The following is a 17,708-nucleotide window of genomic DNA, read 5'->3' as shown; positions in this document are numbered from 1 at the left end:
GGGCCTGACTGGGTCCTTTTATGGTTGCTTACTTCCTGAGACCTGCCATTAATTTCTGAACAGCAGTGAGTAAAAGCATAAGTACTGTCAGTAAGGCAAACATCATCAGGGACAACATGAAGAAAGAGACAGAAAGGTGGATGCAGAGAGATAAAAGAAGTGGGACATACTTTAGTTTGTGCAGTTCAACTCTCCCATTAACTCACACATACTGACACACACACATATACAGTCCTCTAATCCATCATAAAAAGCCAGAGCAGCAGTCCTGCTGCAAGGAGCTGTCCTGGGAGCTCTACTAGCAACCAAGTCAGAGTACACACCGTGGGCCCTACTCTCTTACAGGCGCAATGCCAGTGCTAGGGCAATGCTAGTTTTTATGCACTTTTCCTCAGGTGTAGGTCTGCACCTGTTTAGTAATTTCCTGGCACAGAGGTAACCTTTTTGTTCCTGTTTAATAGCTTATGCAGTGATTATGTAAACTTCGCAGCTCATTTTGGACCAAAATTGTGTTTGTGTTCAAACCTACTATGACCTCCCCTTATCGCTAATGCAGACACTGAGCAATTTCTTGGGTTTTACTTGGCAGACATGCACACATACACAGACCTCTCCAATAAAATAAACACTTTTTACTTACTCCGATGTGGCTATGTTCTCTTTGCTACTCTTCTTTTCTTTAACTGAAGAATGATGTATCATTCATATATGTATCAGAATACACATTGAGACTGATAAAGTTTATCAATAATATTGTGAATGAGTGTAATCATGTGACCTGGATTTCTCTAGGAACATCAATATTGCTGTTCTACGTGATGAGTGAACTGCACCATACATCTTATAGAATATCTGGTCTTTCAGGTGTAGCTGTAGATTCATCACACCATAGCAGAAATGATACTTTGACAGAGACACATGGATGGCACAGCAACTTTAATGATTATTTAAATGTCTGAACAAGGTGAATGGACCAGTCAGGTTTAAATGGAAAACACTGTTCTCTGTTTTTCTGAACGCTGTGTAGGAAAACTTTTTTTCTGATAGATTCCATGTTTAACAATAAAATCATCTGGAGGAAAGCAGCTGTCCTCAGGATGAGTCCTATTTTCAGTTAAATCTTTCATGCACTTGTTTTTTATACACACAGATGCATATGTACAGTATCTAAATAGTAACATCACAAAATGATTTACCATATATGCCATGAACACACATGACAAATGTTAAATGTTAGAGGAAAGATTTTAATACAACTTAGTCATTTGCTTATCTCTGGAGGAGAAGCCTGCCTTGGTCTAAATTTCAAATCTGTACTTTGCCTTTTTCTCTTTAAGAGACTCACCATAAACCAGTATATTATGTGCAATTATCTTAAAATCAATTCCAGACAGCACTCAAGCAGGTAATATAACCTGACCCATAATTAAATACAGGTGCAGAGCTGCTGCTGGACAGTAAAGGCACAGGCTTGGGACAGGGTGCAGGATATTTTCAGGGTGCACAATGGAAAGATGTGACACAGTAAATGATAAAAACAAGTAAAACTCGCTGATAGTGTGTACAATGGCAGAAACACCCTCCATAGCTTTTGTGGATTATGTTCACTTGTTTGTCCTTCTGCTCAGAACTAACCTCAATGGCTCAGGCTTACACTCAAACCTCTCCAAAATCCTGCTTGCTTTACGCACTGCTGGCACAAAGTGAATACCTCCATTAATTATTTAAATGTTTTGATGCTATCAGGATTTAATGGTAACTAACATTGTGCATTTTTCTACAAACTAGCAAATCCTCTAAATCCGATTTTGTACTGGGGCTGTTTCATTTTTTTTCATAGCATAAATTATGACTAGCATTTTGCCAATACATTTATTTATGTTTATGCACTTTAAAAGTATAAATGAGTATTTTAAAATATGCTGAAAAGTAAAGCCAGAGTTTAAAATAATCTGCCTGTAAGCTTTACTGATGTCCAGCTAAAACCCACCCCAGTGATAGCATAACACCTGCAGCATCAACATAATCAGCTGCCTGTAAATGATTTCACTGACAACATTGTCGGGGGATTGCATATTAATATTTGTTATGTCTCTGTGTGTGTTTTTTCTTTTTTGGGGCGGGGGTGGGGTGGACTTCAGAGAACTCAGCCTCTCTGCCTTCATTGCTGCTTTTAAAGGGGATGAGAGGAATTGATGTAATTGGCCATTATTCTATCTTGTCCTGACTCCAGCTGCTCGTAATGCATTTCTCCCACCAATAACGTATTCAGTCTCAATCCCACATTCTGCCTGGCTGTGCCCTGGATGAGCCAATGCTGGTGGTCACCAAAATCAAGCAACATTTGTCAGACACACCCATAAGCACCTTTGTCTGAAGTTCAGACGTGTGAAACTAGGTTTTGAAAGAACAACTCTTCTGTGGTACAGTTGTAAAAAGAAAATGGCAGTGTAAGACTGAGTAGCAGCCCAGGACCTGGAGCTGTTCAAGGTTCTGAAATTCTCTCACCCCCTCAGAGACAACTGGCTGCTTTGTTTGGTGAGATGTGAGAGTGACCTGAGGAGAGAAACTGTCCAAGGTAATGAATCACTGGCTCCCTTCATCTGCATAGTGTAAGCCACTGTCAGCATGTTTACTTGCACTTTTGATAATATGCAACAAAATGTTCCCTCTTAAAATACGGACAAGGAAGTATCTGCAAAATATTAAAAGGGTGCAGCTGGTTACTTTTCACTGCTACTGATGTCTTTAAAGGGGGAGGAAAAACATAGAAAGAGGTTTGTTCATGTACAGTGCATGTATATAAATTCAGAAGTCTGCAAAGCAAAACTTATATAAATTGTGTTAGGGTGTGTTTTGTCCACCATTATCGGAGTATTAAATAAGCTAGACCATGTATAAAAACTAATAGTTAACTAACATCAACAACACTCTTATTTATTGAATAAGAGATTGTCATGGTAATTCAGTTTGAGCAATACAGAATTTTAATAATGTGAAACAAAGCACTGCTTCTATTGACAAGGTTAAAGAAGGCTGCCCAAAGTGAAGTGCAGATGAAGTGTAAGTGCATGAATAAAAGGGTTTAGCAGCACAGCATTATTAGTATGCAGTGAACATGCTTTATTTCCAATTAATACAGTACTCTGTGTCGAATCAGTCAAAAAGATTTCTATTCAAAAACGTGGTTTCATGTTACCAGAGAAGTAGGAATGAAATATGAGTGCAACAGTTTACTCAGGACTGGTCGATGGTAGGAGATTTGTAGCACAATTAATAGTCTAAATTTAATTAATTATTGATATTGATGCTCAGCTAACATCTACCTGCAGTTCATTATGTAGATACAGCAAATTGTCTAAAAATGTTAAAAGTATTGATCCAGCTTTTCTACAGGGGTGGGATGTTTAGCCTGAGCTTCCCCTGCTATGGAGCATGTGAGCTATGTAATGCAGTATAGGTTGCCCAGGTGATCTAATGCAGTTACAATTCAGACACCTTTGTGCAATGGGAAAGTCGGTGCTAGACCCAAGGTTAGCAGAGTAATTCACAAGGCGGGCTTGACGAGACAGGCAGAGCAGTGTGGGAGAGCTGGAACAATGCATGTGGGTAGAGAGCTGTCCGTGGTTCTGAACTGACAGCGGCTCACGGTGCAGCAGCAGTGCTCATTGAGTCCTCGTGGCCTATCCTACAGTGCATCTTGCACCCATTGTTTCTGGTTCAGCTGCACTGCTCTGAACTGGAGAGGCTGGCGAAAGCATTGCACTGTGGAATGTGTCATAAGCACTTAATGATTTCAAGGAAAGTGCACTGAAAATCTCAAAGCTGACACCCAGTATTTAGCTACAAGTGGAGTCTGAACAAAAATGAAATAAATGAAGTGTGTGTGGAAGGTATTCAAGGGATATTCAATGTTTGGGCTGGTGTAAAGGCTGGTGTATCAAATAGGCAAATGAGAGTTTACTGAAAATTCTTCTTTGTGTTTCTCTGTTACCCATTGTGGCCTTGCATGGTTTAATCCTTGAACTATACTTTTTGTGTCTAGGGTGTAGGGTGATTTACACTCAGATAGTAATGTAACAACCAAATGGATGAATAAACTTTCTTGGCTCCATTTGATCTTAGCTTTAAAGTTTTAAATTGTAAAAGATATGGCAGCTATTATGAAATTTATTTCCAATTTCCCACTATTTAGAGCATTATTTTCAAAATGATTAAAAGGCAAATAGCTCCTATTTTAAACCATTGTTCACAGGGTACCTGGATTTCAAGAGGGTGTTAGTAATATCATCATTTCCTTTCACTATATTTTGCTGATTGCTCCAGTGCATTTCTTCTGGGCTCACACAGTTTTAAGTGTTTCTTTCCTGGATTTAATTTTCATAGCTCAAACTGAACTTGTGAGATGTAGTGTGGCTTTGCAAGCCTATACGTATGTGATTAAATGTTTTGAGAAAATGATTTCTCCATGGCAATCAGTGGCTATGTTATAAATATTAATGTAGCAAAACATTGACAGAATATCATGTCCATGTATTCAGACATCACTGACAACTGAACAATGGGGTCTTCTGCCATTAATAAAGGATGGTTTTGAAAGTGCTGTGATCATTTTACAAATCAAAGAAAGACTGGGAAAACTGGGAAAAATCCCACAGTATTGTGAGAATGCAGCACCCTTGCTCCTGTTCCTTTCCTCCATGAGAACACAAAAACAATAAACCAGGGAGAAGACAGAGATGGTTAATGCTAAAGGAGAGAACACGCTCTCTCTCCCTCCTGAGTGACTTGCTCTGGGCCACACAGGTGTGACTAAGTCTTACAGATTCATGGCAGATGGCAGAGCAGGGTTAGCGAGTGAATAGTTGGTAACTGGAGCAAAGTGCCTGTCTTGCAGATAGCAGCATCCTTAGAGAAAATGGCTTGGCAAGAGAGAGAGCTTTGGATCAATAATACTCAGACAAAGTTTGATAGGTCTTTGGTGGGGCTGACTTTGCAACAGAGCATCTGTGTTTTGTAAGACCCAAGAGGTCAACTGGGTTTGTATGATTTGCCTGTGTTTGTCTATTTTTCTCACTTTTACATTTGTTCTTGTGTTGTCTGTGAGCTTCTTTTGTGATTCTCTGTCAGCCTGGAAGCTGTTCCAGATATTTCTTCTTACTGAAAGCTAAATATTATTGCTTAACTGTGTTTCTGGTGTAATATTTCTTTAGTGAAGTTATTATTGAATAGTCCGTCTGATGACATGAGCCTTCTTGTTTGTCTTCCATTTGTCTTTTTGCACTTCAACTGGGCTAGAGAGCAGGTTCATACCTCAAAATGTTAACATCTGAGGAAAAAAGAATACTGCAGGAGTTTTATTGCACCCTATTCTGGAAAGCCTGGTTATGATATCTGTAACTTTATGCCAACTTAACTCAAAAAAAAAAAAAGTCAAGAAATCATCTAATTCGAAAAATTGAAAACTGTGACAAACCGAAAAGCCACAGCAGTGGTGGAAATCCCTGATATATTCTAAGGGATTCACTCTGTCAAAACAGGCAAGCATCTTCGCTGCTAATACCATCTGTGACACACACACACACACGCACATACACTTTTTCCTGTTTCCCACACTCTACAGCTTGCTGTGCACCAGGGGCCATGTCAAATTGTAGAGTTATTCCAGGGACTCTGTAGGGAGTGGGAGGCACAAGTCGCCATACTTGCCAGTCCCTGAATACACAGGCCAAATTGTGTAACACATGAGCTTGGAAGAGAGAAAAGCACTGATGAATCCTAGACTGCTCCATTTGGAAAATGGGAGAGAGATGGAAAAAGAGACTGGCAGAGAGAGAAAGAGAGAGAGAGACTTGGAAACCTGTGAAGTGCTAAACCCCGACAATTAGCACCACTGATAGGAAGAGTGGCTTAGATCCCAAAACAATAAAAAATGTGGTTATTAAATTTCTGAGCCATGATTTGACAGACTGCAGCTTTGGATGTTTTGAAACTAAACTAGGAGTTTTTAAAATGCTGATTATAATAATATTGTAGGTTGTGTAACAACAGTAATCTAGAGTTTAGCATCTGTGTCAGCGCTGTGGTGTTTGAGCTGCATAATTCACCTGCCAGTGGTACTTTTTATGTTTTATTTGTTTATTTATTTATTGGCATAATATACACAGAATAGTTGAGCTAATACTGTTCATCTCAACTCAAGAGCTTCAGCTAAACAAATCACTAGTGGAGCTGGAAATATGCACTAATTACTTTTCATGTGGCAAATCATTTTTCTTGGGAAATAGTAAGAAGATTAAACGTCGATCATATGTTATCACAATTTTGTTATATCTGTTGATTACAGAGAAGATTAAGTAGAGACATAACATATTAACTATTATATCTAAAATCTAACTAGTACAGAATGGAAGTTCTGCACTGAACTGTGAATAAGTAGCATGTAACTTCAATATTTAATGAAACACCAGCTAAAACTGTCCAAGTATGGAGAGGGTGTGGTCCAAAAGACTAAAGAAAAGCCTGTATTGCAACAGAGCAGTTAGTCAGCAAATCTCATGAAGGATACTGCATCTGGATGGATGATTGGACTGAAATGGCTGGACTGAGATAGAGGGAGGGACGGATGCTTTGTGGCTCTGCACTCCCTCTCTTTCCTCCCTCCTCCCTCCCCCCTCTTCTCCCTCTTTTCCTCCAAGCATCATTCAGCCTTTATGTCTCTACTTTTCCCCTTCACAGTGGGAAAGCAGCTGCCGAATAGGCACAGGTCTCATTTGCCCCTGACAAACAGCAAAATGATGTATATGTGTGTGTGTGTGTGTGTGTGTGTATACTGTATATACAGTATATTATTTATAAAACAGCTAATAGAGTAAAATTAGGACTCCTTGCCACCAAACAAACACACAAATGAACAAAAAATTATAAATCAAATGTTAGGGAAATACAGTGCTTTGAAAGCCTTACACAACTATAAAAATACAATACAGCTAAATGTGTTTGAATTTGAGTGCCCATTTCATTTCTGTGTTTCTCCTTTGACTTACAAAATGGTGTCAGCAGTCATCACTCAATTGAGCTTCTCTGTTCCTGGCTCATTACAACTGAGAAAATAGTGCTGCATAATTGTTTGACCCTGCCTGTTCAACCTACGTCCTTGGCTGCTGAGAATGCTCAGCATGAGAGTTGTATGGGATAAATGGTGGCTATTCCCACACTCTGCCCTGTGGCCATCTCCAAACAGAGCATCATCGTATTAGTGACAAGAGAAGCCCTGATGAAGGTACGCTGGCTGCACAAACCTGGTGCAGACCTCAGCAGCAGCAGCACCACCGTACCAAAAGGACCCATTGCGGCCCTCTTTGCAGTGAAGTGCCCATTGTGGCTCACAGAATAGCCATCCCTCTCCATCACCTGGTGGGGAAAGTGGTGCTGTGCCTGGTATGAGCGTGGCCACAGTCACAGCAGTAGACAGTATCTCAATATCATGACCCCCATCAGCCACCTAGTGCCCCCTGTCGCTCAGCCCATAATCCCCACAGGGTGGGGCAATCCAGACCTAATTCCAGTCAGTGAATAGAGTATAAGAAACAGGTGCATTTTGAACATTGCTACATTTCAAACTGGAGCTAGAGGTGGAGTTGTAAGCTTGGAAGTTTTTAGCATGTATAGCTCAGGTTTGGACATCTGGTATTGATTTGGCTGCAGGAGTTGTTCTCTGACAATATATTCACCCGTGATGGGATGGACATAAGCCTTATGGATTTCTGGGAATGGAATAAACTGTGGTGGAGCACAACAACTCTCTTAAGGGTACTTCATTGAGAGCAATATAGTTACAGATTTTCAAGGTGCTCTGGTGAGAAGCAGCTCAGGAGTTGGCAGGAGTTCAAAAGAAAAATAAACACTACCATTGTGAAAAATGTGCGCGTTGAGGCTTGTCTGACAGTATGTCCATGGCTGTACCTACAGCTCATGTATGGCTCATATATAAATCATTGTGGGGGAACACAAAAATATTTATTCTTGAAGTGATGATTGAACTCTGCTTGGACTGTCTATGTATAACACTTGCATCTTTAATAATTGCTGTATATTGTTCCAGTGGGAAAACAGTCTGAAAATATACTTTATTAACCAAGGGATAAATTAATTAAACATTCCTGAGAAACAAATATGGTTTATTGTGGATTAACTTGCATTTTATTGCCTATGTCTCAGTCCAAATAATGAGTAAGTGACTGATGGTAATGACCAGCACTTGCCTTTGTAAGCAAATGTAATTCTTTAGTTAGGTACACAACTGTGATGGAAGCAAATTGCATGTGAAACTAAAAACAGTGTGGATGAGTGATATTCCGCAGCATAAAGATTAGTTACTAACACCCCCTCTTCAATTATGAGCATAAAACTCTTATGTGACACATCCCTGCTATGCAATCTGTTCCACTGTGCAACAGGATCATTTCACAGCTAACCAAATCTTAACTGGAATTGATTGGTATAGTTCATACAAGGATAGAGCCAAGTCTTGTAGATTACATCTGATGACACAATGCTAAGTGAAGCTCAACACAGTTTGGGCTAAGATGCTCTGTAGTCCAAAAAGCCACATGCTTACTACTGACTCCGAGAGGAAGCACTGTTGTCAGGTTGCAGGTGAACATGATACATCATCAACAGTGAGGATACATGAACTTGTTTTGTCTGGAACATGCCATTCTAAATGGGGAAATATGAAGTCGGGGTGATTTTTTTTAAATCTGAAAAAGAGCAGCTACCTTTGCACTGGAGTAATTTAGTTTAACAGCTCACTAGTGGGTGTTACAGTAAATATGTCCACATCTGAAATATGTCAGTCCTGAAACACTCCAAGACCAAGAGTTCACTCAGGTCTAGGCTGGGTGACACATAAGGCAGATGACATTTGAGGTGAGGCCAAAAGGAGATAAAGTGCAGTAGCTTGAACTGGCTTATTTATCTATTATTCATACAATCACATTCTGTTTAAGAAATTCCAGCTTAACTGCAGCACCACAGATCTCATCAAACCTCTTAAAAGGCGAGCAATATGGTAACAAAAATATTTCAAATTGCGCTCTCACTTGAGGCTACAAAGAATTAATTCATTGGCAGTGGCTGCATTTTATGGGTTACTCAGATATGGAAAAAATGGGCTAGAATTACATTGCTTTCAACTATTTGACAGAGGGGAGAAAAAAAAAAAACTCATCCAAGATTCAGATGTACTTGTGAGTTCTGATGAATGAATTTATGACCCAGTCTTTGTGGAATACAGTGGTGCATGTGGCACAGATCCAGGATTTTCAACGCCCATCTCTCAACTCTCTCTCTATTATAAAGACCAAAGGCAAGTTGTTAAAAGCTGCACAGAGCTTTCACTTCAGCTGTTGCCATTACATGACAATTTTGTGCCTATTCCTCTGCAGCTGTCACCACAACAACAGATGTACTGACTTTGACGTCCTTAATAATAAATGTCATGCCAGACTGACTAATTTAGTCCTAATCTAGACAACTTATATCCTACTGCAGAGGCCACACAGGAGGGAAGGGTGTAACTTTTCCTCCTGTTTCTTTCTAGCACTCCTTCTCTTGCTTTTACAGATTCATCCATGAAATCACTCAGATACAGGTCCTTCAGTCCAACTCTCATCATATGCGCTTCTTCTACTCTAACTGCTCAATCAAAGGATAAAAGCGATAGAAGGGCAAAGAGAAAGTGCAGGCCACATGCATCTCTCAGTTCCACAGCTAAAGTGGAAGGTGTGAGGAGGAGTAGGAGAACAAGAAGGAAATCTTTAATTTTTCTATTGCACTTTCTCCTCTTTTTGCAAGTGAAAGGGTCTGGTGTCTATCCTATGCTCCTTTAACTTCTCTTTTCTCCCAGTCTATGTGCAGATTGTGGGTGAATGGACACGAAAATGGATGAGGGCCAGCAGGGAGCAGCAGAAGAGTGAGTTAATGAGGCAGATTGCTCTCTTTGTCTCTGTGCAAGAGATTACAGGAAGATTACCCATTCTGATTCTCTTCTCTTCCAATTGCGCTCTCTTAGTCTCGGTGGTGGTAAACTAGAGGGGCGTGGCAGAAGGGAGGAGGCATGGAAAGGGTGTGAGTGCTCATGTTTTGATAGAGGTGAGACAGAAGACAATGCCTACGCTCTCTGTCAGGGGAAAATGACAACTACTCAAAACACTGACCTGCGACCGGGTAGACTTTCTGACAGGTGCCTCCTATCTGACTGTTGCTGCTTTGAGGGCAGTGCTTGAACTAAATACACCTGGCATAAGACTGAATATCTTCCACCTAGAGAAATGCACATGGTGGACACTCAATATGCATTTCAAAAGGTGATGCTTTGTGTGGTGTTCAAATGGCATGCTGATTGTGTGTTGACCCAGAATGATGGCATTTGAGTTGAAAAGCTGAAGATTTGTATTCAGGAAAGTTGTTGGAAGCCTCATGTCAGAGGTGTGAGCAAAAACAAAAAGAAGCAAAGGACCTCAAATCCACTTTTTGCACTCGCCGAATAACAAACAGCGAAAAGGTCTGGAGAAATTATTCAAATTACAGGGGAATTTGCAATTATTATAAGTCATCTCAACCCACAAAGGCAATGTTAAGCACCCTTCATGAAGTGCACTGAAAGCTCTGAGAACAAAAGTGGAATCATGTTTGGGCCCATTATCTGTCTGCTCAGTGTGTATAAGAGAAGCTATTTGGCTATTTCCAAAGCCATTGTCATAATTGTTAGACTGAGTTGATTGTGGAGTCATTTTTTATAAGAACTTCTTTTTGCCAATTCCTAATTAACAGTGTGATGCCAAATTGTGCTTGGAAAAAGCAATAGTGATGTTCTAAATCTTTGGCTGAATGATGATAGGTTGCCTATACTGAGAAAAAATGAATCACCAGTGGGCAAATGTTGGTGAAGCGTTTGAACATGACTTTTCATCCTAGCTTTATGAGACCACACACTTCTGGCCTGAGAAACTAACCAGGAAATTATGAGTCACATCTAGTCGAAGATGGCTGGCTGAACAGGTACTACCTGTTGTGTAGTGTGTGTGGTTCAGCTAGGCCTTATTGTATTTTCATGGTAAATGCCAATCAGTCAGAATTAGACCTCTGTATTCATCACATTTCATCACAGTGATCACTGTGTGGAAAATCTTTATCACTGTTATTCAGCAACATAATTAAAAATACAGTACATACAAACGGTATTACTGCAATTTTCCATAATAAGGATCTTCCCATTTTGTCACATAAGTCCAATAAGAAAGACGGGGAAGTGGTTGTGGACGACATGCACATATAAAATGCCAAGTCACAAACGTAAAAACGGTAAACATTCCATAGCTTTAGTATAAAAAGGCAGAGCATGTCAGCTTTCCCACCGGTGTTAGGGACTCTCCTTATGTGGTGTCTGCTTTTTTCCTCACTCTGGTGGCGTCCTTCCCATCCGTCTCTGCCTCTGCGTGGCTGATCTAGACAGCCAAAGCTCGGTTTCATTCCTGGACCTACAACTAACCCCACAACCCAACTTGTCTCTCATAATCTTGGACCTACTGCTTTATAGTTTTGTTTTTTTTTTTGTTATTTCTGAGATTTTGTGAAGAGACCCCCCAAAAAAATTTTTTTTATGTAACTATTGTACGAGCGTACATTTCAAACGCAGTGTGTTGAGCCCATTTACCCGGGGAAAACACTTCGGAGATTACATTAACACCACAGAGGATCAGATCACAGCCATTCTGCCCTTCAGCGACCAATTACGATGCAGCTGTTCAGTAAAGAAAGTATACCCTCGGTGGCCTAAATTCCCGTGTCATAAAGATGTTAACTTAGACATTTTAAAGATAAAATCGTGGTTTAAAATGAATAAAACAATACACACATTTTTAATGTCAATATTATGAATCTCCCCTTTAGTGGGTGAATTTCCTGCAAATTTTAATCTGGTATTTGGAGTGAAAAGTACGTGTATGAAGCAGGCTATGTGTGTGTGTGTAAGGCTTTGTGTATTACAGTTCAGGCTCATACGTATTTTATTCTAAACCGGAGCCATTAAAATAAAACTAAACCTCAGGTTTAATGAGTGTCAGAAGCTCTCTCCGGATTGTCTAGAAACACATCCATAGCTTAAGGATGAAGAGAAACTGACTTTCACCGTGAGATTCACAGTCAGATTATTTTGCTGCTTGTCACGAGTGGCTTCAAAACACATATGTCCATCATTTCCGCCCACAATGGATTCAACGTGTCTACTCCCAGTGCCACAGAAAACAAACAGCAGACCTCATATCAACTCGCCCCCCTCCAAAATCTTCTCCAAATATCTTCCCATCACGCGTCGTTTGCTCCTGGGTCGTTCTCAGCAGAGCAAACCTAACAAATGTTTATTACTGGACCATCTTATGTTAGTGCATCGTTTCGTTTTTTCATGACACCTGTCATCATTTGGGCTTTCACTCAGACAGGGAAATTCTCACAAGCAAGAAAACACACACACACACACACACACGCAAACAAACAGAAGCACACAGTCAGTGCAGCTAAGAAGAAAAAAGTCCTTACTTGTGCTTTGCTGCAATTCCTCCGATATTATTCTCCAGACTTGGAGAGGTTTGTAAAAATCCCTTGATATAACCTGAATGCAGTGTAGGCTTCTGTGTTTCTTTTCTTTTTCTTTTTCTATTTTTTTATCCAGAGCGTTGAGCAGACCAGAAAGCTGGTTTTCTTGCCCCCTCTCTCCTCCAAGACAGATGTGAACGGTCCTGGTCGAGTCGCTCCACCTGCATCACTGCCGTCAAACCGCAACAAGGCAGCAAATGCAACTTCAGATTTATATTTTCAAATTAAAAATCCTACACCGGTGTGTATCGCTAGAGCTTTTATTGTGAAGTTTCCGTCGCCGTGTTTCGGGTGGATGCTTCTTGGTGTTTCTGGCTACTTTAACGCATCTCCATCTCCATCCACTGGCAAAGGAGGCACAGCGGTATCAGTGGCAGCGGCAGCGGCACCGCACTGAGCAGGACGCCCGCTGTGACACGCCCCGCTCCGGCTGAACAAGGCCACTTCACCCCGGGTGAGGGAGACGGGATGGCGGTGATGGCGGCTTTTCTTTCCAAATAGTCACACCTAACAGGCATGAAAGATTTTAGAAATGCATAAGGTCAAAGTAGATGAAAGTATGCGTAATTATCAAACAGACCCCGAGAACATAAGACAAACCAGTGAGTGATTTCAAGAATAAAACGTCATATTGATCAATTAGAATCAAAGAATGAGATTAAGTTAAAAAAATCGGTATTGTAGTATCATAAAAATCAGCAAAATATACCCACAGAACCAAACACAAACCACAAATAGATGCGGTTTTGAAGGATGGTTAAAGGTGCCTATAATAAGACATCAAAGATGACAGCCTTGTCTATTATTTGCTAGCTGTGGTCCTAATTATATGAAAATCACAGTCTGAGTCAAAATGGAGCAATTACTAATGAATCAGACTGTTTTTAAATATATAACTCTCAGGTGCACTGCTGCTATTATTTGCTAATGACTGCCCACAGCTTCGAACATTTCTACAGGCAGAACGGTGGGTCTATGAGCTCCATTTGATCACTGTCATAAAAGCAAAAAATAACATAAAGAGACATCAGATTTTCTTCATAGATGACATATTCTCCCTATTTTATATTCAAAAGGAATCAAATATAAATAAAACATTTCACATTGTGTTATATCCTCATAAGCAGGTGTCACTAGTACTCAAGATATAATAGGTATAGTTCATATATACCGTATCACACTCTGTGGAATTTCAAGTTCACTAGAGCATATAAAGTATTACTCTAACACTCCACAAAAACTACTGCTGTAACATACAAGTGGGATCAGTTTTGACTAGCTGAGCCATTCCCTTTCTGCTGCACCATCACCTGTTAACCTAAAGACTGGCCCATCGCCATTACTCCTGGCAAAAACAAGCTGTCACCTGCACAAGCGGTGCACATTTGATCTGAGCAGAGAAGGAGGGCCATTTGAGTCGGGGAGACCATTTGAACCTGAAACGACATTTCTCTCCTGATCTCACATTCTCATTGTGCCAGACACTGGGCTGACAAAATTCCTCATCAGTAGGTCTGCTGCTCTGTCTTTCCTAGGCCCACATCTTTTAAGCCTGCTCCACTCATTTAATGGATACATTTTCTTTCGTAAAGCACTGGAGCATATATAACACCGAGAACTCTTCAAGTTCAGCAATTATTATATTTCCTTGGGAATGTACATATGAAGCATTCAAAATCAACTCTAGAAAAGGTTAGTTTACATTTTAACAGGTGATCAATCAGAGACCTCTGGGAACCATTGAGACACAGGCACACACTATTTACACATAAATCAATAATGTGTCTTTGGACTACTTTGACAGTGTACCCCATTCATCTAGCCATCAGCGAATTCAGCCTTAAAGGTCTGTCCACGTCAGAGGCGAGTTGTGTTTCCAAGGCAAAATTACAGTACTAGTCAATGAACCCGAGGGGGGTGCATCAATCACAGGCTTATTGAGCAGTGTGGTATGAGAGAAGCCTGTCAAAAGAATATTGGCAACTCTCAGACTTAATTTCTCAGGCCAGAGGATCAGATTAAAAACAGTATTGGTTCAGAGTAGGTGGCGCATTGTCACTGCACAAAGTTGAGTCACCATAGTTTCAAATTTTTCAAGCTACCGCAGCTGTACAAGGCTGAGAGGAGAGCATTATTAAACATTCACTCCGATTTCAATGTTGTGTGGTCCTAAATGGTACTGCAATGTTTTTATTAGATGCTTTTGAGAACTTCATTTACATTATACTGTGTCTTACAATTTGCTAATACAGTATCTGCTAAAGAAGGTGTCTGTCTTCAAGTATATTCAAGCATATTGTATGTTCAGTGGTCCAGTGTAGCTAATTAGAATTCAGAGATGACTCAAAATGAAGCTCGTCTGCCCCTGAACTGTTCATTTCAACAAGAATTTGAGAGAATACATGCTAATTTTTCCTTACAGAAGCTGGAGGAGAGGCTGGTTTGAAGCATCCTAACCTATCTCTGGGGTATATGTACTGTATCCTATTGCCTTTTTCTCTGGGATAACCCAAGCACTAATAAAAAAGACCAGACTAGAGATAACTCTTTTACAACCCTTTTACAACCCAGAACTAATGCTTTAAAGACAACTGTTCTAAAGGATGGCTGTTATTAGGAACAATTTACAATTCTTTAGCAGAAAAACCCAGAACAAAATTACCTTTGAAAAACAGCACATGTAATTATATGTATCATATATACAGTATGTATATACCAATTATTTGCACCGTTGTTAACAGTGAGTTATATAATTAGATGGTATTGTTGTAACTAAGTGAGTCTGCCCAGACCATCCCCAGAAGACTGGCTGTTAAGTTGGTGACAGGGATCTAAAGTATCAAATAAATGAACCCTTTCTTGGATGCAGAGGTCTAAAATAGTTCATTTGGTTGTACCACACATTTTGATACCAACAAACTCTGTGGACATGTTACTTGATGCTTGTAACTTATCTTTATCATGCCTTCGCGCTAGCAATAGCCTTGGCCTGAGATATTATGTTTTCGGGTTGCCCATCTGTCTGTACGAGTCTTGTGAATGCTGTATCTTAGGAACACCTTGAGATAATTTCTTCAAATTTGGCACACATGTCCACTTTGACTCAAAGACAAACTGCTTAGATTGTGGTGGTCAAAGGTCAGTGACCTCACTTCTATCCCATACCCATGAATTTGATCGGTTGGTGGAGGCATGAAACCATGAAGAGATAATTCTAGTACTTTTTGTAATGTAGACACTATTAACAGGACCCTCCAAGGGCTGCAGATAAATCTGAGGGGTGGAGGAAACAAACCTTGGCTATACAGTTTGTCTAACTTTTTATAATTATAGTTTTTTCTTGTGACCCAGAAACTCTCAGTGTCTTCTAAGTTGTTGTCATTGAGTGCTCTTATGCATATGACATATTTCAGAGCCCTGCTTTTTGCAAACACGTAGGTCTATGGGGTCACTGTTAGATGCATACTTCAAATGTGAGTCAGTGCTGCTGGTGCGACTAGAGTTTTCTATTCAAAGATGACATCTAAAAATAAATGAAAGTATCTCATAGCAGACAGATGTCGAGAGAATGTATAACACACCAAATATCATCAAATAACCACCAGCCTGTTATCGTGATCTGATTTGAATCCAATAGAGACTTCATGGCTTTTAAATATTAGTATAACTCATTCCAGTGGCATGATTTCCAGCACCCTGATTTAATATTCTTGACATATAAAGCTGGTTGATTTGATAAGCTTTCACTCATGAGTAATTCAATTCATTGTTGGAAGACCCTGTGAGGTTGTTGTTTTTTCCTTTTCTCTCCAATGTGCTAATTAAAACTAATTGAATTGAATTGATGGTACCATGCCCCTGAATCACAGCACTACCATCTCAGTCCTGCTCATCCCTGAAATGAGACAAATAAAGTGTGCCATGTAATCAGAAATGAAAAAAAGTCAACACGCCAAGGAAGTCGTCTCCCTTGTTTGCTGTTATTCTTGTGAGCGCATTATCGCACTTCCATTAAATTCACTAATAATAAATTGGAATAAAGCAGAGCACAGAGAGGGAGTTGTTTGAACACAAGTAAATTTGGTTTCCTTAGATGTGACAGTGATTGTTATGTCCATAAAATGTCCCCTTGGGTGCATTTGGGGTTGGCTTGCAATCAATACTGTGATACTTATAAGTTGGGAAAAGTTGACTTTACAACTGTGCTATAACTGCACAGCTTTCTGTGGCATGAGAGGGCTGTTGTGAGCAGACTGACGCAGAATGGTGACATACACAGTGGAGGAAGAAGTAGTGAAGTTTAAATATGAAGCAGCAGAAAATGAAGATACTCAAGTAAAGATACCTCAAAATTGTATTTAAGTAAAGTACTTGAGTAAATGTACTTAGTTACTTTCCACCTCTAGATATACATTCATCTACTATCATACTAGTGTTGTGTCAGTGTGTGCAGTACTACTGACTACACTACGTTCAGGTACAGAATAAACAACAGTAAGATGACACAAAAATACAAAATTTAGTTTACATAATTTGATATGGTGTAATGCTACAGTATATAAGTGCTGTTAACAAAATAAAAATGTAAACTTAAGTTAGTGTACTTGCATGCCATGTGTGCTTTATTTAGTAATATTCAGATTTAATTAATATTGCTGTTGATTACTGTGTCTGAAAAGACTCAGTACAGTAAATATAAATGTCCATATATAATGTCCTTTATCGACTCCTGTTTCCTCTTTATCATTTTTGTCTTAATCAAAAAAAAAGCTGAACTCAGTGACATGACAAGGCACTTTAAATTAGTCGATTGATATATTAGGCGAATGAAAATCATTCTGTTGTGTAATTTTTTTCTGCATCATGTGGACAAGACAGTGAGGACAAGATAGGACCTTTTCAAACTACTGTATATGACTATCTGTGTATTGTCACATGATTATTTTTTTAATCTGGAGGCCTTAATGCTCTTATGTTCTTTGAATACTCAGCATTAAAGCAGTTCTTACCCTATAGACTTTTGATTCACCCTACCCTACCTAACCCTAACC

At 39.7% G+C, this 17,708-nt stretch overlaps 1 protein-coding gene across 7 annotated transcripts in view; it reads right to left on the bottom strand.

Moving 5' to 3' along the window:
- Nucleotides 1–12,813, bottom strand: part of nrxn2b (neurexin 2b) — a 711,574-nt gene extending 698,761 nt beyond the window's left edge. For all 7 annotated transcript variants that reach the window (XM_020616301.1, XM_020616300.1, XM_020616308.1 and 4 more), the window contains exon 1: nt 12,601–12,813. The gene's annotated coding sequence lies outside the window, so the exon portion shown is untranslated. The remainder of the gene's footprint in view (nt 1–12,600) is intronic.
- Nucleotides 12,814–17,708: the final 4,895 nt, after the last annotated feature.

The sequence above is a fragment of the Monopterus albus genome, unplaced genomic scaffold, assembly GCF_001952655.1.
Source record: "Monopterus albus unplaced genomic scaffold, M_albus_1.0 scaffold173.1, whole genome shotgun sequence".
Classification (NCBI taxonomy): domain Eukaryota; kingdom Metazoa; phylum Chordata; class Actinopteri; order Synbranchiformes; family Synbranchidae; genus Monopterus; species Monopterus albus.
This window is presented reverse-complemented; position numbering and strand designations above follow the sequence as displayed.